At 49.8% G+C, this 19,594-nt stretch overlaps 1 protein-coding gene across 3 annotated transcripts in view; it reads left to right on the top strand.

Annotated features, from left to right (window-relative positions):
• The first annotated feature begins 8,086 nt into the window (after positions 1 to 8,086).
• SGCD (sarcoglycan delta) overlaps positions 8,087 to 19,594 on the top strand; it is a 545,286-nt gene continuing 533,778 nt past the window's right edge. For 2 of the 3 annotated variants that reach the window (XM_075900619.1, XM_075900616.1), the window contains exon 1: positions 8,087 to 8,148. The gene's annotated coding sequence lies outside the window, so the exon portion shown is untranslated. Of the gene's footprint in view, positions 8,149 to 16,076; positions 16,316 to 19,594 lie in introns of those variants that run through there. The other variant, XM_075900617.1, reaches the window with a different exon arrangement.

The raw sequence follows: 19,594 nt of genomic DNA on the forward strand, positions 1-19,594 counted from the left end.
TTAAAAGCCTGTACGCTGAAGATGATTTCTGAAAACCGATATAGATTGCCATTGTTACGCTGCAAAGATGGCAGCTTTCCAACTCCTCTGCCAGGAGTGATCTAAAAGCTACTCTTTTATTGTGTCTTGGGCTGGGAGGCTGGCTTAAACAGCCTTTTGAATTCTAATTCTTATCTCCCGTTGGTTGGCACTGAGAGTTCAATGCCGCTTCATCGCTCATCATCGAAGGTCACTGAAACCCTTAGCTAATTGAGAACATGGGGAGCTGTGGCTAATTGTGTCCGTATCGTCTTTGGGATCTCTTCCTCATCAGCGGCGAGGAGTCCTGTGGCACCTTATAGACTAACCGAAATGTTGGAGTGTCCTCATCAGGTGTGTTTCCAAGCATATTGTGTAGGACAGAGGCTGGGGAACCTTTTTTTGGGTCGGGGGCCACGGATCTACAGAAAAATCAGTCGGGAGCAGCACACAAGTGACGTGATGTAGCCCCCGACTGACGTGGTGGCTGACTGAGAAGGAGAAAGACATTCCTCTCGCACACCGGAGCTTGGGGGGCCCAGCCTACTAGATTCTGAGGGCTCTAGCCCTGCCGTGGGGCAGTGCTAGGGGGCTGGAGCACTAGTGTAGGGTCCCCAATGCTGGGAGAGCCAGAGGGCTGCATCTGGCCCCCAGGCCTTACGTTCCCCACCTCTGGTTTAGGGCTTACGATTCACCCTTCTTGGTGAAATCTTTGCATCTGCTTTGCCAGATCTGGAGTTAGCAAGAGCAGGAGAATGTAAAGGGAATGTCTCTTGCGTCTTGGTATCAGCTTGTGCACAGGAAGATCACAGCCCACATGCCAGTCATAGCTTTTGTTCAATAGTTACCTGGTGTGTATGTTAGGATTCATTTAAGAACACGTCAGCAAATAGCAGAACAGGAAAGTTAAGATGAAGCAAAAACGCTCTCTAAAAACAGACCTCCCCTTTCCCCCGCTGCTAAATATTTAGGAGTATTCTTGTAGCACTTACAACAATTTTTGTAAAATCACTTCCAAAAAAGGAGTCCCGGGGAGTAGAAGATGGATTTATTTCCTGATGCCAAAGCGACTTGACTACAGAAATGAAGTTCCAAACTACTGCTCAATTACTAATTGATCAACAGTTAGTGTTAGACTCATGACTTGACCTAGAAGACTACATTACTGTTTCCTAAATCGTATGCATCTCTTCCCTGGGGATTCATTTATTTATAGGTTTTCGGTCATGCGTATCACAGTGGTATCCGAGCCCCTCACAATGCATCTTGGAGACAGGGAAGAATTATTTCAGTTTTATAGGCGGGGAACCGAGTTTTTATTTTTCTTGTCCAGGGTTTCCAAGCAGCCTGAGTAGAGGTAGGAGTAGAACCAGCTCTCTCAGCTAACCGGTCGGTGTTCTAATCACAAAACCATCCATCCTTGAGTATGCCCCCGCAGAGAACAGCAAGAATCGCACAAATCCTCCCTCTTCCTCCGTGCACAAAACGAAATTTTGCAAAAGCATACTTGGTTGCTAGATGTTACAGAGCAACTACGGAAAACAAATGAAAAAACAGAGGATATCTCGGGCACGATGCTTAGATGGTAAAGGGGGAGGGGCGGTGTAAAATCACACAGAGCAGCTCAAACCAAACCACAAAATACAGAAAAATAACCTTGAACGCGGCTGAATTCACTTTTCCATTTACTTCCTTCTAATTTTCTCTTTGTTCAGTCCACTTCCATGCCCTAAATTCCATGGAAGCATGGTAGTCCTGCCTGGGTTTAAATCATTCTGTCTCTCAACTCCTGGTTTAACTCTCTCACACAAAGAAAGCAGGCAGGGAACCTACATCCAATTCAAATTTCATCCCTCTATCTCGATTGGTTCTTCCTGCCCCCGCCCGACATCTTTGCTAGGTATCTGAGTTATCCCCTGAGTCACCGGGTGCTGGTCAGCACTTCTCCTGTTCAAGGCATATGCTGATGAGAAGCAAACAGGATCTTTGTAGGGGAAAAGGCAGTACACCATGTTTAATAAGAATACACCAGTAAAGCAGCCAGCATATGCTCACATAATACACATATTCTCTCTCTCTCTTTCTCACACACACACACACACACACACACACACACACACACACACACACACACACACGTCATTCGATGTTATAGTTACTAGTCTAGGGTCCGGATCCCTCTGGTGGCCAACCAGATTAATCATGCGTCGGGAAGAGCAGAACTCTGTCGGTCTGGACTGATGCGCCAGGATTTTGCCCAAAAATCATGGCAAAGCAGCCCATTTTTAAGAGCAGTTTTTCTTCACTGGGATCAGTAGATTTCACACCGTCATGCTGTAATCAGTCCCCTTTGGTGAGCGCTTGTTGTCTTACGTTGTTCTTGTGTCACGGCTCTCTTGTCCCGATGGATAGGTGTTTGCCTTATCGTTTAGAGTCATCAATCTGCCCTTCCTCCACATCTCAGCAGGGGTATACACCAATCTCCCGGAGCCTTTATGTCTTGTCCTCCGCTTCGCCCTAGAACATCTGGTCTGGTGATGGCCTTATCTCGGAACACCCATTCCTCATTCACCCTCACAAAACAGGGTTGGCAGTGTCCAGCGAACCATAATCATCAAATACATTAATGCCACGGGCGGTAGGTCATGCAGGCAAGGGAAGGCGCTGCCTTCCCAAAACTGCCTACACTCTGGCCACCCGGGAAGGCTGGGGCTGCAGCATGACAGCCCAGCTCTCCAGCTGCTGGGGTAGGCTGGGGGCGGGGCTGTGGCAGCCTGTCCACTGGGGAAGGCTTGGGGGCAGGGCAAGCTGGGGATGTGGCGTGGCAGCCTCAGCTCCCCCATTGTGGCCAGGAAGAATCAGGTGGAGTTGGGTGGGGCTTGGCTCCATGGGCAGGGGGGAGGGAACTTTGCTGCAGGTGCGGGGCATTGGGCGGGGCGGGGCTGGGGCTTGTCTCCCTCTGCTGGGCCTTTGCCTCCCTGCACATGGTCAATACATTTAATACCTAAGCTACTAAATTATTATTTTTTATTCTCATGGGGTATGTCTACACTAGCTCGGTAGTTCAAGCTAGGTAGGAAAATGAGGGTAACTGGAGTTGCAAATGAAGCCTGGGATTTAAATATCCCGGGCTTCATTTGCATCTTCCCGGGTGCCGCCATTTTTAAATCCCCCTTAGTCCGAACTCCGTGCCCGCGGCTACACGCGGCACGGAGTAGGTAGTTCGAATTAGGATCTCTAATTTGAACTACTGTTACTCTTCGTGGAACCGCGGGTATGGAGTTCGGACTAAGGGGGATTTAAAAATGGCGGCGTCCGGGAAGATGCAAATGAAGCCCAGGATATTTAAATCCCAGGCTTCATTTGCAACTCCAGTTACCCTCATTTGCCTACCTAGCTCGAACTAGCGAGCTAGTGTAGACATACCCATGTAGACATCACCTAAAATAGGATTTCTCTACTACACTGCGTTTCCAGCCTCTGTCTGTTTCCTGTGGGAGCTCCCGCTCACTGCATAGCACAGCCCGCAGATAAACCCTACATTACATGTCCTCTCCAACTAATCCTCCACAAGCACATCCCTTGCCAGTGCTTTCTATCAAGTCCGTGTCGTTAGAGTCATTATTTTCCCACTTCCCATCTCACTAGGAGTCAGCATTCTGATCAGCTCGGGCCCTTTGCTGGCAATTTACCCACAAACCCATTCAAATGTCACACGTCTCGCGGTGGCCTTCGCAGAGCTCAATCATAGCAATTAGGGGTGGCAGTCAAAATGCACTTCAAATCCTTTGTATAAATGGGGGAGGAGGAAGCCGTGGAGGAGAGCCCTTAAATTCCAAAGCAAGACTATAATTAGCTGTAATGGTACCCAGAGTAACTTCCCTGCTATAATTCTCAGCAGGAAAACAATTATATTGCAGCAGTATAACTACACAGACATGCTGTAAATACAAAACATTCTTTGGAAATATATGCGCCATATACTGAATCCATCTAGAATTACGGCAAACGGTTCTGCGTTCATTGGGATTCGAGGCAGACGCGCTATTTTTTTTTTCCTAGAGTGCTGTCATCTTCACTAATGACAATGGAGTGCTGAGGGCCTGAACGGAAGCGTGGAAATTTCGAATTGCCTCTCGCGCTCTTTCCGTAACTCTCTGTGCTGTGTGTCGGTGCCGGTGGAGTTTGAGATCAGTCCGGTGCTGCTGTGTGGGTGGGTGGAGACGGAACCCCGGACAGCTGAATCGAACAGCAGGGGACTCAACTGCGTGAGCTGAAAAGAAGCAGCCCCATTAGCTCAGAAGCTGTAGATGATTCATAAACCTCCCAGTCACTGGAGGGGAACAGAGTGCCATATGCTATGGGTACATAGAACCCTGCAACTCCATGGCATCCCGCTTTATAGCCACAGGTACCCGCATCCGTGGATGCAGATGTGGATAACCACAGCTCATTTTTGCAGATGCAGATACAAATTTTGTCTCCAGAACCCTGCAAATTTGCAGATATCCGCTTTATATCCACAGGTATCTGCATACATGGTTGTGGATACATCTATCCAGGGCTCATTTTTGCGGGTATGGATGCAGATACAGATTTTGTATCCGCGCAGGGCTCTGTGGGTGGGTTACCCAGGTAGGCTTATCAATTGAACCCCAAAGGCTTTGGCACCCTATTTGCTGGAGATGCTACCTCTGCTGAAAACAGGCCACAGCTTTGGCCAGCAGAAGACCATGCCACAAATGGGATCAACTTAAGTTGAAGCTCTGTGGGTGTCGATGACAGTCAGTGCTCTGGAGTTCGCCTACTCTCCTTGGGCCGTAATGGCTCAGCTCATGCCATTCGAGGGACGCGGTGATGTCCTTCGTTTGTCCCATGCGTTCAAAATGAGGGGCTGCCACTGTCAGGATGGGAAGGGGGGTTGTGGTGGGCACAGGGGATGCGTTTCTAGATGAATAGATTCCGAGACCAGAAGGCATCGTGGTGACCATCTAGTCTGACAGCCTGCACAAAATAGGCCAGAGAACTTCTCCAGAAGAATCTCTAGAGCAGATCTGGCGGGAAAAACAACCGCCCTTGAGAACAAAAAAAGGCAATCTAAGTTATGTCAAGGTTGGCTGGAACCTATGGAGGAGGGGCACACTTTGTAGCATCCTCAGACATGTAAATGAAGACATGTACGTGGTCTTATGCAGGAATGGGCGGCAATGCGGGAGGAATGAGGGAAGGAGGTACCCCCTGGTCCAGCCCTGCCACTCATGGATGGGGAATTAGGTTGTGTCCGGTCTGACAGAGAGGCAGCCCAGAGGAGGTGGATGAAGGGCTGAGTGCCCCTCCGGCAGTGCCCAGGCAGGGAGAGGCAGGGCCGGAGTTGGTAGAGAAGATGTAGGGCCAGAGCCTCGTCCAGGTTCCAGGCACATCCCAGCTGAGTGGCAAAGTGCCCGGCTGCCCTTTTCTCACGACGCAGCCCCCCTCCCCCCCCGCCACCTCCCTAGCATTCTCAGAGTCGACTCCTGTCCCCAAATGCTTAGTCTGGGCAGGGAGCGAGCTGCTGAGGCTCAGCAGGGGCAGGGATGGGAAGTCCAACTGGGGCGGGGACGGGTCGCTGTCCTGGAAGGTATCTCGAGAGGAGGCAGCCCACCGCTGGCACAGCCTGGCTCTCTTCTAAGCAGCTGTTGTGCTGCGCCAGGCAGTGTCCAGGAGTGGTCCAGGGGAGGGAAGCTGAACATGCTGGGGGGGGCCAGCGCTGCAGGAGGACAGAGCCAGATAACATAGTAGTGGGAAGGAGACAAGCGGGGGGGTCACAAGGGGAGGTCAGGTGTCCTCTCCTTTAGCTGCTGCCCCCCTGCTATGAAGAGGCACCCGTTTGTCCTTCCCTCTCTTACTTGGTTCCAGAGCTGGAGAGGGATCGTCCTTGAGGGCATGGTCCTGTAGGTGTGAAAAGGGGTCTACAGAAACATCACTGAAAGCCTCTGGAACGTTACGGGAAACACCCCTCCTTCGACAGGTGTGTTTGAACCATTCAATAGGTTTCTGCAGAGATAGGAGTCTCTGTTAACTTCTAGGGGACGGTTTGGGGAGCCTACAAGAGGATTCACATTTCTGGTTGAATTTGGTTGAACTTTTCCACTTTTAGGATATGTCTACGCTGCGGGGTACTCTGCCGTCTACACTGCTGCATCCAAGGTACGCGTTTGCTCTTCCGCTTTTTCTTGCGGAAGAGCAAACACGCTCTTTCGGGGAGCCCTGTATTCCTAGATGGGGCCAAATGGCAGAAAAGCCTCTTCCGGAAAAGCCATTGGAAAAAGCTATCCAAATTGCGGAGAACAATTTGCATAGTTTTTAAAAAAAACAAAAGCCTATTGTGTAGATCTAGCCTTAGGATTGGAATCAGGTCTGTTCAGTGATCCAAGCACTCAAATGTATTGCTTGGCTCTAAGGTTGGTCCTGAAAGTAAGAGGCTACTATATATAGCGTGAGCTATAGTCCAGTTTGACAGTAGAGCCTTTAACTCTGAAATTCATAGCGTTGTGTGGGGTGTAAATAAGAACTTTCCGGCTAACATTGTCTTTCGCGTTAATTACTTTCTTCCTATACATTTTAGAAATGTGCGCCTGTCTGTCTGTCTGTGACTTCATTTGTTCAAGAGCTCCTCCTACATGATAAGAGCAAGGACCACCACATTTGGCAGGCAGCTTCCTCTTATAACGTAAAGCACAGTCAGGGTTTGGTTGTGCCAGGAGAATGGGATGTGCCTGGAATGGAATTGTTTCTCATAAAATGGAAAGGGAGGGGTCTGGTAGGAGGGACAGTTATACTGTAGAATGACCACAGGGGGCTGCAAGGGGCCAGAGATGAGGACTGGGGCAGCTATAACTGCACTGAGCCAGCAGGGGGCAGGAGTGGAGAAAGGGTCAGCTTTCTACTACATACTTCAGAGAGTTTGTCTGTTTGGGTACGTCTAGACTACATGCCTCCGTCGACGGAGGCATGTAGATTAGACAGATCGGCAGAGGGAAATGAAGCTGCGATTAAAATAATCGCGGCTTCATTTAAATTTAAATGGCTGCCCCGCTCTGCCGATCAGCTGTTTGTCGGCAGATCGGGGCAGTCTGGATGCACCGCGTCGACAAAGAAGCCTTTCTTGATCGGCACAGGTATGCCTCGTGAAACCAGGTTTACCTGTGCCAATCAAGAAAGGCTTCTTTGTCGACGCAGCGCGTCCAGACTGCCCCGATCTGCTGACAAACAGCTGATCGGCAGAGCGGGGCAGCCATTTAAATTTAAATGAAGCCGCGATTATTTTAATCGTGGCTTCATTTCCCTCTGCCGATCTGTCTAATCTACATGCCTCTGTCGACGGAGGCATGTAGTCTAGACACACCCTTTGTGTGTCTGTCCCCCAGACAGGGGACATGCACCCCTTCCCCGGCTGTTCCCGCTGCAGCAGCAGCCATAGAGAGGTGCTTCTCACCTGACTCCAACCTGCTGTGGTGAGAAGGGCCTGTCCTCTCTCCCCAGGGCAGCCTGCAAACTGGACTCTTGTCCCCTGCCCCACCCCAGAGCAACAATTTAAATGAAAAAAAACCCAAACTCTATTTGAGTTAAGGACCCGCATGATGCCGGATAAATCCTCTAGTTTCCTTATAATCTGCAGATAGTGGCTATTCCTAGTGTGCCCAGGGAACGCAGCCCATCAGTACCAAGTGTACCTAGTACCTGGAATAAGGCTTACAGGGGAATGTCTTTTTACTATATATGTTTGTTTACATATAATCAGGCTTTCTCCCCCTTTTTTTGCATAGACCTATTCACTTTTTATTAGAAAATTGTCACATTCGAGGAAGATCCAACCAATATGGAGAAAACGGAGTAAAATAAGCAGCTGTCATTCCGTTTGTTGGGGTTTTTTTATAACCACGCCTTGGACCTATATATACACACTTCTTGCCGCACACAAAACATGACTCACAACCAGCAGGTGTCCTTCTGTTCCGTTAGGCAGCCTAGTAATAGCAGGGAGGGGGCTGCTCACCATATATGGCATCCCCGAAGCCAGCTAAAAATAGTTTGCTGACTTCCAGCAGCGTAGAAGTAGTTCAGGGGTTTAGAGGAAGTTGGCTTCGCAAGGTAAGAAACAGAGATGATTTTATTCAATCTGATTTCTTTGAAAGACGTGTGAAGTTTGCCTCGGACACTGGGGGGCAAATGTGAACTGGAACACGACTGAGTTTGGAAGTACAAGCGACTGAGTTTGGAAGTCTGTCTTCATGACACCAGTATGTGGGAGGATCAGTTAATGGAAATCAATGTCGTGCTGGGGCAATTGCTGCCTAAACAGAGGCACGAAAGAACTTTGCGCCTCTGGTAGAAACAGGCCCCTGTTTTGACTTGTCTCAGGAGCATTGGAAAGATACACAGGCAGCCAAAAAAATGCAAATCTGCCGTGTCTGAGAGACAAGAAATCTCTTGCACTTACACTCCCCATGATACAGGGGCCGCAAACAATGTTTCTGGAAACCTGTTGTAGTAGTGGACTGTCGAAGACCTGACATTTTTGTATGTCTGAGACTCGCCTTCCTCTGCAGTATGGGGTATAGGTCACTTGCCAGGATTCTCTGTATATATCTCACTTCCTCATTTCCCTGGCAGCGTGGAGGCCTCAAGCGTCAGAGCCCTTGGCCTCTCCTTTTCTCTCCCTGTGACACATAAGAGTTCAGTCTTTTGTGGGCGTTCCTTCGTTGGTCTAATGCTGGTTGTTTGGGTTCGGAGTGGGGATGCTGGTAGCCTGTGATATACAGGAGGTCAGACCAGGCGAGCAGGTGGCAGGCCCGTCAACGGGGAATGGGAGGAAGGGGGTAGTTGTCCTGGGGCCTGGTGATTCAGAGGGCCCTGGGGCTCCAAAGTGTCACCGGAGCGCCATGCTGCGAGCTGGAGGAGGGAGCCCGCTGTGGACTGGACAGCGCTGAGAGCTGGTTGCCTCTGGCTCCGCCCCTTCCTCCCGAGGCCCCGCCTCTTCTGGGAGTGCAGAGCTGACCCTCCCCCGCACCTTGCCCAGGGGCCCGCGGAGGCTGTCGGCGCCCCTGGCTTCTGCTTCCTTGTTCTTCCTTAAACTCCGTGGCTTACACGTTTCAGATATACTCCGTGCATATTCGCTCTTCCTTCTCAACGCCAGTGTCTATGCCTTAACAACCATAGAGAGAGCGGGACATAGCATGGAAAACATGCTGTTATAGAAAGGTAGCTGAGTGTGTGTGTGTGTTTGTGTTGGTGCATGTGTGTGTCTGGTGCGTACACATGTTCTTCCCAGACAAAAAACAACCAAACATAAGGGCAGCGAAGTCTAGCAGAAAGGAAGGCTGAGAGAAACGGCAAACCATGGAAACAGAAAGAATCACATGGCTTGGTGGACCTGTGCCCTTGCTTTGACGCAGCAAAAGCCGGCCTCTGCTCCTGCTGAAGTGGGTGGCAAAGCTGTCGTCGACGCGAAGGGGACTAGGGCTGAAACCCAGCTAACACAGGGTTAAATTGTGCATTTTTCTGTCTGGACTGAGCAGGGGAGTAAGGCCCCTCCTCTTTCCCCCTTTCCTGGCTGGCTTGGCTCCAGGTTGGGTACAGCGGGGAGATGCCCTCCTGTGAGCAAGTGGATGGGGAGGAGCGGAGAAGAATGAGGAGTGGGTGGAGCTTTGGTCTTGGCCCCTCCTACATCCCACTTGCCAGAGCAGAGAAATAAAAGGCATCCTTTCAAGGGCTGTGGTAACTTACTTTGTCCTCAGAGGAAAAGGGGACCAGGGGAGGAAATGTTCCTAGTGTGTGCTGTCATATACCCCCTGTTACTCAAGCAACGGTAGTTTTGTAGAAAGGATGGACTGGTAGCCACTTATAGCACAGAGCTGGGATCCTGCCACTAACTCCTTGTATAACCTTGGGCAAGTCACTTCATCTCCCTATACTTCCATTTCCTGTCTGTATAATGGGGACAATATTCCTTGAATATAGCCTTTCTGTTCAGATTGTAAGCTCTTAGGGGCAGGGGCTGTTTTTTTACTGCATCTGTGCCCCACACAACAGGGCCCCTTCCCTGGTGAGGACCTTTAGGCACTCTCATAATACAAACGTTCTAGAGTAGAAACTCTCCAGGCCCTTAAATGCAAGGGAAGGGGGAGCTGGAATTACACGAGAAGTAGAGATTGAAGATGAAAAATTGTGATTTCCAGATTTGTATTGGAAATAAGTCCTTCCCAGTGACAAAGGGATTGGTTAATTCTTTAACCGATGATAAATTATAGGGTCACCCACATTGTACCACTATTCCTGTAATGGAATAATATGACAGCTTATTACCTTGAGTAGTTACCCAGACACTTCAACTTAAACACAGTGAATCAGTAAAACTACTTTGTTAACTACAGAGATTTTGGGTGAGTAATGACCTGTAAGGGTCAGACATGGGCACAAGAAAAATACAGATACAATGCTTACCACTATCTATTTAAGAAACTAACTTAGTTGCAAAATAGACTTTCTCACCACACACTCCAGCAAATCACTGACCAAATTCTTCAGGTCAGGATCCCTCGTCTAGCATCTAACAGTGGTTTGCTCTAGTCCTCTCAGATGCTGAGAAAGAGGGGGACAAAATAGGGGTGGCTGGCAGCATTCGTCCTTCCTTCTTATAGCTTCAGTCCACTGTTGGGGAAAACAGTCCAGCTGAGACTCGGGAGGCAAAAAGAGTCACTGTGGAAGGATGTGCCCGGCTGGGTTTTTCCACCTGTTTGAACTTCCTTTATTTTCTCTTCATGCTGGATGAGTCTCTTTACTGCCTACATGCAAACTAAGGCAAGCACATCTTCCTTCCTTCGTCTAGGACAGGCCTGGCTTCTGCCCGGGCAGGGCTGTAGAACATGTGATAATTAACATCACACAGGGAAAACGATCCCTTCCCATATAATGTTGCCACACATGTTTTATCGGGACACTGCTGACCAGCAAACTACGGCAAAGATGATTTCAGTAGTACGTAGGGTGTAAATACAGGGGTGTGGAAATTGAAATCTGGATTCTCTCTTCTCCATCTGACCTTAAACACCGCAGATCTGAAAAAGAAAGGTAATTGAAGGGGTGACTGTATCCTTAGAAGTCCAAAAGAGAAGAACAAGCTAATGCTGTTCTGTTAGGTGCCAGCGGGTTGATGCAAAACAAAGGGAAACCTGAGCTGGCAATGTACAACTTCCGCTGTGCTTGCCAATCTAAATTCTGCTGTGTAATAGTTACATTCCTCCCCAAAAAACCACACCGCTTAATCCAAATGGCCACAGCTGATGTGCATGTCACTTCCTCCACTGTGCAAGCTGGAAATGACAGAAGACAATTTAATTCTTTTTTCTTCCCTCTTTGCGGGAGCAAATTGCTGCCTACACTCTCAGATGCATGCCCTTGTGGTTTTGTGCGAGATCCCCAAATCTAATTCATCGCACTTCCAAGAGGCGAGACCCATTCGTGTTTAGCACTGATTTAATCTTGCCATTTCTGAATACAAGCCGGCGACAAACTAGCATTCCAGTATGTGGAAGTAAGGCTTAAGTAACGAGAGGGTATTTTAATGGTGGCACACTGAATAATCAATTCCACTTGAGCGCGTGGATCAATACTATCTCAGAGATGCCTGAATAACCATTGAAAGCGAGCGATATTGGTCTGAGATGACCTAACCAAAGAGGGGGAGAGTGATGTTCTTGACCATATTGTGGGGGGCATAACGGCCTAGAACGGCGCCAGCCACTGACGGACATGAGACGCTGAAGCTGTTTGGAATGAGGAGGAGTTTTTCTTCCTTCGTTTGCTGATCATGACAGCAAGAAGGGTCAGAGCCAAAACTGTACACAGTGAATGGGCGGGGAGGACTTCCCACTTTAGCTTCTTGAAGTAGTGCACCTTTTTGGCTGACAGTCAGGGACATCTGTTTCACTGGAGGGGCTACGCTGCTGCTTACGTCAATGAAAGTCACATTGCTCAGGAGCATGAAAAAGACCCCCCCAAGTGACATATGTTCCATTGACCTAAGCCAGGGATAGGGAACCTCCGGCACCCAGCCGCACTTGGTTCCTCAGGGCCGCCAGCCTGTGTGTTTACCTGAGCAACTGGAGGCATGGCTGCTCGCAGCTCCCAGGGGCTGGGAATGGCAACCCACAGCCACTAGGAGGTGCAGGGCTCCATGCCAGCAGGCGCTCAGATAAACAAACCGTCTGGCAGCCTGCCAGGAGTCTACCCTGATGAACTGCGTGTGGCCTCTTATGTCGATGGCAGAGCGCTCTCCTGCCAACATGGTATGTCTTCACCAGGTGCGCTGCAATGGTACAGCTGCATCAGGAGGGAGGGTGCAGGAGCTGGCTGGGGTGTTGGTGTGTGTGAGGGGGATGGGGATACGGGATCTCAGCATGAGAGGGACGGGGAGCACCGCCTCCCAATGACCGTAATTTGACCAACGGGGGCAGTGAGGAAAGCCTCCAGGCCAGTGTTTCCCAACTGGTGCGCCGCGAAACCCTGGGGTTCCACAAAGTGAAAGCAAGAGTTCCGTGAAGAGCTGCCACTCCCCCACCCCCTCTTAAAGAGACAGAGCCCCCCCTTTTTTTTTTTGCTCGATGAAACGCAGCGGGGGTTCCGCAGTCAAATAAAATGGGGAAACACTGCTCAAGGCTGTGTGTCCATGCTCTGCCGTTCCCCTGGGGACTTTCTGTGGTAGTGTAGACTTGTCCTCAGTCTCTGTACAGTACCTGGGTTCTGATTTTAGGCTTTGTTATTTCAGTCTCTCACTTTTCTTTCCAGAAGCTGGGTTGCAGTGCGGCCAGCTTTTGTGGTTTTTCTCTCCTCCTCCCATAACTTTTCTTTGGCTTTCCCTCTTGGAGTCACAGAGTGACCTGAGCTCAGCTTTCATCGAAACCCCTCCCTAAATGGGTGGCCATTGTGGTTGTGGTGCAAAAATTGAAAACGTGGTCCCTAAAGGCTCAAAAATCAGAAGGTAAATAAAAAGAGCCCCCATATGTATTATTTTTAACATCTCATTTTTTCCTCCAATCCCAGGCTTTATGTGGTCCTCTGTCATGCTTTCTGTGTGTTTGGATTGCTGGGGGTTTGAAATAGCAATATGGGAAGTTTTTCTCCAATGTTCACTTCCAAAGGCTGGGGAAAGATGGAGGTTTGTTCTTATCTGCAAAGTCAGCAACTCTTTGTTCATTTGGAAAGCAATGCCCCAATGTTTCCTCCGCTTCTGCACCAAAGCTTGTCTATGGGCAGCTGGTTGCAGAAGCAAAAGGCAGGACAATTAAACATACCGTAGGAAATCCCAGTACAGCAGTTTGTGTTAACTAGGACATTGACTCACCTGCCTTTGGTAGCACCAGCTGCTGTCACTGATCCAGGAACTTTAATCAATGTTTGCTATGGCTGCATGGCATTTGTGGGGCTAGATGGCCCAGTTAAAATGTGACTGTAGCTGGTACAGCTTTTGGGATGGAGATTATGTCCCACAGCACCCCATAGATTTGTATTTCATTTGGGGGATAAGATTGCTGGATTTGGGTAATGCCTGTTATTTGTATTTTAGCCTGCCTGTTAGGTTCATTCATTTCCCCCTTTATTTCTCATTGGAAAAATTGGTGTAATTTAACACAGGTTTTTAACAAAACACATTCAGAGGGTCAGGATTTTTCATCACTCGAGATTGACATATATTTGTTCTCATTCCATGAAGCAATTGCATTTCCCAATAACTAATCTGAATTAAAAAACCCTCAAACCAACCAACCTGATAAATCTGGAGTTTAGTGGCATGGTCATCAAGAGGCAGGGAGAACAACTTGTTATGAATTTCCAGGAGGGAAGACCTCAAATGCAATTACGAGAGACATCTAAAAGCTCTCGGATTAAATTCTTTGCTGGCATAATTTCATGAAAGTTTGTAAAATGATGGCTGCAGAAATATTGGTCTTTTAGTGTTGCGTAGAAATGCTTTTTTTGGGGTATTTTTGCTCTTCTGGGGGAGGGAGAATTCAGCAAATATTTATGAAAATGGCAGACTGCTCAGAAATTTCTGCATGGCAAAGCTGTATGTGACACTACCACGAAGTTGAGCAAACTTCTGGTTAACCTAGCATGAGGAGTAGGACACGGGATTCATGCATGAATTCATAGTCAAGGACCTTAGCCTACATTTCTTGCAAAAATCATTGATGCCAACCAGAATGATGGGTGTACAAGGAATAATCAGCAAAATAAAAAACAAAGCTTTGCTAAGAATTCCTGATCTGCATTTGTAAGGTGCAATTTCTGTGCCCCAGATGGATGTGTCTGTTTCCCAGTAATAATGGCAGCTGTTTTCTGGGATAAATGGAGGAGTGAATACCTTTTATTTGTGCATCCTTTTTTTGTTGCAAACTGTTCAACTAAGGCTCCTTAAAACAAACAAACAAACAAACAAACAAACAAACCCTTCCCATTTTTGGAGGGATAGGAGGAATGGTATGGGGAAGCACAAAGATAATCTAGAAAGTGTCATGTCTTTGGCTGATCATTTTTTTTCTTACATTTTCTCTGTTTAATAGCAACAGGTAGTATTTCTTCACATAATGCACAGTCAACCTGTGGAACTCCTTGCTAGAGGATGTTAGGAAGGCCAAGACTATATCAGGGTTAAAAAAAAAGCTAGACAAATTCATGGAGGATTGGTCCATCGATGGCTGTTAGTCAGGATGGATAGGAATGATGACCCTAGGCTCTGTCAGGGGCTGGGAATGGGCAACAGATGGATGGATCACTTGATGATTCCCTGTTCTGTTAATTCCCTCTGAGGCACCTGCCATTGGCCACAGTTGGAAGCCAGGACACTGGACTAGACAGACCTTTGGTCTGACCCAGTATGGCCGTTCTTAAGTGGCTGGGGTACTTACTCACAGTTCTGGGTGAGCCAAAACAGACATTGGAATGAGCACACCTGGATTGTATTGGGGTCTAGGCTTTAGAGTTAATATTTCTCTGAAAGGCAAAAGAGATAAAAAGGAGAGTTTACACTTTGTAGATATAAGAGTAAAATCTCCGGGCAAATACAATACTTCTTGTGTGTTTTGCACAGTATTTAAATGTTTAGCTCTGATCTTTAGCAACACACTTTCTTTTGCCTTAGGAAATGCACTAATTTTTAGCTGGTGGAAACCAAGATTTTTGCACCTTGTGGAAAATTGCAGACCGTTGTGTAGGTGGAAACCAATGTTTCTACCCATTCCATTCCCCTAATATATTAAATCTTTAAAGTCCATCATTGGCAGCTTTGCTATTTATCCACATACTTCTACAGCTGGCACTGTAGCAGTTGAGAGCCTCTTCATTGCTAATAGATGTTATCCTCCCAACACTTCAGGCAACTATTAACCCCCTTTTTCAGGAAGAGAGCAGAGGAACAGGATAGATTAGGTCATTTGCCCAACACCACACTGGTGTACAGGGAGCTTAGTGAGGGTCCCAGCCTCCACAGGAGCATAATTTGCCTTGGGGCCTCTGACTAAGAGGAAGGAGTCAGCCTGGGGCACCTTAGAGTCTACCAACAATATCATTTTGGTGCCACAGGACTACTGGTTGTCTCTAAAATCACAGACTCACAGGGCTACCCCCTGAGGCTTTCTCAGAGGCCTGGGAGGCCTGGGACACCCCACTCCCGGGGGGTTCCCAGCAGCACCTCGGCCAGGGAGAACCGGCCTCCCTCCACTTTTTTCCAGGCTCCTTCCCGGCCAGAGCCTCGCTGGTTCCAGGCATCTCCCCCGCCAAATCTTCCAAGGCAGGGAGGCAGGGCTGAGACATGCGGGGCTCCAGCCAGGCCGCCGCAGCTGCTCTGCTCCTGCAGGGGGGGGGGAAGCGGCGCCAGCTCCACCCTCCGCCGGCCACGCTCCTTTGCAACCCGGGCGCCCTGCAAGCCCGGCCCCGCTGGCTCGCGCGCGCCCAGGCGGCAGGAGGAGCCGGCACGTGGGCGCCGCTGCTGCTCGCCGCCAGCCCCGCGCTCCCCCGGCGAGCGGCCGCGCAGCCAGCCCGGGAGCGAGCCGCGAGCGCCGGCCGGCCGGCGGGGGGACCCTGGCAGGCGGAGGGGGCGCAGCGCCGGGCAGAGCGGGAGCCCCCCCGGCCTCTCCCCGCGGTGCAGCGGGCGGGATGCCGCGGCGCGGCGCGTAGGCGCCCCCGGGACCCGGCGCCCGCCCCATGGGACCCGCTGGGAGCCGGTGAGCCCCGCTGCCCGCCGAGCGGAGCCGGGTCCCGGGTGAGTACCGCGGCGGGCAGCGCCTGCCCGGGGGCGGGGGGGCGGCTGCAGCCGGGGCGCGGGGGGCAGGCTCCGCGGCCGGGAGAGGGAAGCGGGGTTCGCCGCTGCAGCGCGGGGGGCTGGCGGGGCTCGAGGCTCGCACCCCGGGGCTCCCCCAGCGGCACCTCCGCGGACAGCGCCTGGCTCCGACGGCTCCGCGTGCCTCGCCCCTGCCGGGTGAACGCAGCCCCGCCGGCGCGCTTGGCCGGGAGCCGGGGGTCGCTGCGAGCCGGGAGCCCGCTGGGGTGATGTGACCGGCGCGGGGACGGCCGGGGCAGAAGCAGCCTGCGGAGGGGAGCTGGTCGGAGGCAGGTCGCGCCGGCTGAATAGTAAAAGTGTCTCCACCAGTCGGCTGGGGAGTCCCTGCCAGCGGGGAAACTCTTGGCCCTGGGCGCAGGGAAAGGGCCGCCCGGCTTGGGCCAGCCACTGCCGCGCGGGGGAGGATCCGGCGATGCTTCCAGCTGGCAGCGACCCACAGGTGGGGCTTGGGCAAGGAACGGAGCTCACTCCGCTTCCCTCGGGGGGGAAGGGTCTTGGCTGACACTCGCCACCGCTTCTCTTGTGCGGCTTGAACGGGCGAGGAGCGAGGGGCTTTCCTCTCTCGTGGAGGGGTGCCGGGCAGCTCTCCTCGTCCTGCTGGCGAAATGGGAGAGGGCAAACTCCCTGTTGAATCGCGGTGATTGTTTCTGCGAGGGTGGCTGTTCTCCCCAGCTTCCCAGACACCACGGAGATGGATCCCTAGGAAACAGCAGATTCGGAGTCTCCGAAATGTAACGTGTCTCCCCCCCCCCCCCACCCCCCGTCACTAAAATGTATCCCCGGAGGTCTAGGGAGGGCGATGGACTTTGTCTCGTGATCGTGAACGTCTGGAGTTTGCTGGTTGCATTTGCTGCACTTGAATACTTTTCTGGCGACTTTTCTGCAAGTAGGACAGCTATTCTAGCAGAGGCTCTTGAATTTGTAGCAGTAAGAATGACCATTGAAGTGGCTTTTAATTTCATTTATAAATGCAAGATCTAAAAAGTGGGGGGAAAAAAGAAGCTAAAATACTATAATTGTGACTACGAAGCCCCCAACTCCCATGAGCCAGGGGTCTTCTCTGAGGTTAGCGGTTGAAAACAGACCCATTTACAAAAAGGCATCTCAGTTTCCTGGGGGATGTGGCGGAAGGGTTCAGCTTGAGTTGGCCAAATGACATCAAAATGAATTGCTTAGTATTGGGCAAGGTTAATAAATGAACTCTTAAATCAACACTTAGGTGATGTCTCAGTGAAAAGAAAAACAAGCAGTTCTGAGCAATATTTGGGCAGCATAGGTCAGCCACCAATAGTGGATTGGACTAGAGATACGTTTGGCTCGGCTGTGGTACCATACAGGTAAGCATAGAAATCCGCGCCTCTGTGTAGCGTAGGATATGTGAGCACGTTCTCTAAAGGACCCTCATCTTTCCTTCCCCATTATTGACATGATGGACTATAGATTCAGCTGGTGTAAACTGGTATAACTCCAGTGGAGCTACTCTGCTTTATCTGGTCCCGTATTTCTAGCTGCCTTGCTCAGAAAAAGCTTCATTTTGAGGCCTAGTAAAGGCAAAATGATATTGACTCGCGATAGATAAGAGGTGTCATTTTGGTTCAGTGCAGTGGAGATTTGATGTAGTGAAGGAGAATCATCTGTCAGACGCATTATAACAACAGCTTTATTTCTAAACTCTTTGATGAGAACAGACACAGGTGTTACAATATTCTGTGCGCCGTTGGAAAATGGACTTGGACTGAAGTTCTTAAAAATTCTCGCAGTGCAATACAAAGAGGAGTTGGACTTTATTGATACTTTTATTTATAACTTCCAGCAATGTTTACTGTTTGAGCTTAAGAATCATGGGTTTTATAGGATGTAATGTATTCCATTTGCAACTGTTATTCATTTCTCAGTTATCTGCAAAATGTAAACAAAAAATGTTTTTTTTTGCGGGGGGGGGGGGGGGGGGGAGAGGGAGGAATGTTACCATGACAACTTTCTTGTTTTTGCCAACGCAAACTCGGTGTTAAAAACAATGTCCGTTGTTGATAATTTGGGAAATTTGTCAAAGGCTCAAAGAGGAGCTAGGCCCACAGCACTACAAATCCAGATGCAGGGCCCAGTAGATAGCTTGGGTGGGGCTAGTGAGGGTTAAGGCTAATTAACTCATTAGCCCAGATGGTACAAAGGAGTGAGAGGGGGACGGACTTTCTCAAAGTCCTATGAGAGTGAGCAAGCAAGCAAGTCACCATGCAAGCTAGCTAGCTCTCTTTCCCTTCCTTGCCTTAGGAGCCGAGGGCTCTGTGTTAGTGTACAGTGAGGCTATGTAGTCCGTAATGGCAGTGGAAAAGAGCACTATGCACAAATTGCACAAGGTGTTTCACCAGACCAGAAGATGGTCTCCCAGCCTTTTGTGAGGTTCCAGGGGAGGAATTAGTGAGTCTGTTCTGTTACAGGGCGGCAGGAGGGGCACTCCACTTTGTGATGTCGAGGGGAAGAGATTTTCTACATCAGCTCAGAGCAAGAGACAAATCCGAGACAAGCTTTCAGTGTCTCACTTCAGGTGTTTCCAGTGCTAAGATGTTTGCTATCCGTATAAGAAACGGGTCGTGCACTAGTGATCAGGATGTGCGTGGATACAGTCCACATGCCCGGATCCTTTGTAAGACAAGTTATGGGGGGGGTGGGCATTAAAAGTTGCTTGATGGAGAAAGATAAAGAGCACATTGTGTGCCAGGGTGCAGATGGTTGCGTCTTCCCCTCCGAAAGAGGAAGGTTTTGTCTACGGAGATGCCTTTCTGCATCTATAGCCTCTGATTGGCGCTCGTCCTCTCTTTCTTGTGCGCTGGTGCAGCGCCAAAGTTTCTCTGTGCCGCCGCGCAACCTGATGAGAACAAAATAAGAACTAGTTGAATTGCCCTTAAGAATTAACATAGCACATCCTTCGCCGGAAGCTTGTCGTCTGCTTCACAATGTTGTTTTGTTGTTGGGCATGTTGGGCTGCCTTTGAAATAATAATTCATCCTTTTGCTGCGTTGACAGTGATTTTAACCCTGCTTTCCTGGGAAATGGTAACGCAATGCTGGGCTAAACGGAGAAGATATTGATGTTTCGTTGAAGTGTTTTGATGACGGTGGAAGAAGTATCGTAGGGATCAATGTGCATTGATAAAATCTGAGGCACATATCTGGCACTGAGCTTTTGCTAGGGGAAGATGAC

Source organism: Pelodiscus sinensis, chromosome 17 (genome assembly GCF_049634645.1).
Source record: "Pelodiscus sinensis isolate JC-2024 chromosome 17, ASM4963464v1, whole genome shotgun sequence".
Lineage (NCBI taxonomy): Eukaryota > Metazoa > Chordata > Testudines > Trionychidae > Pelodiscus > Pelodiscus sinensis.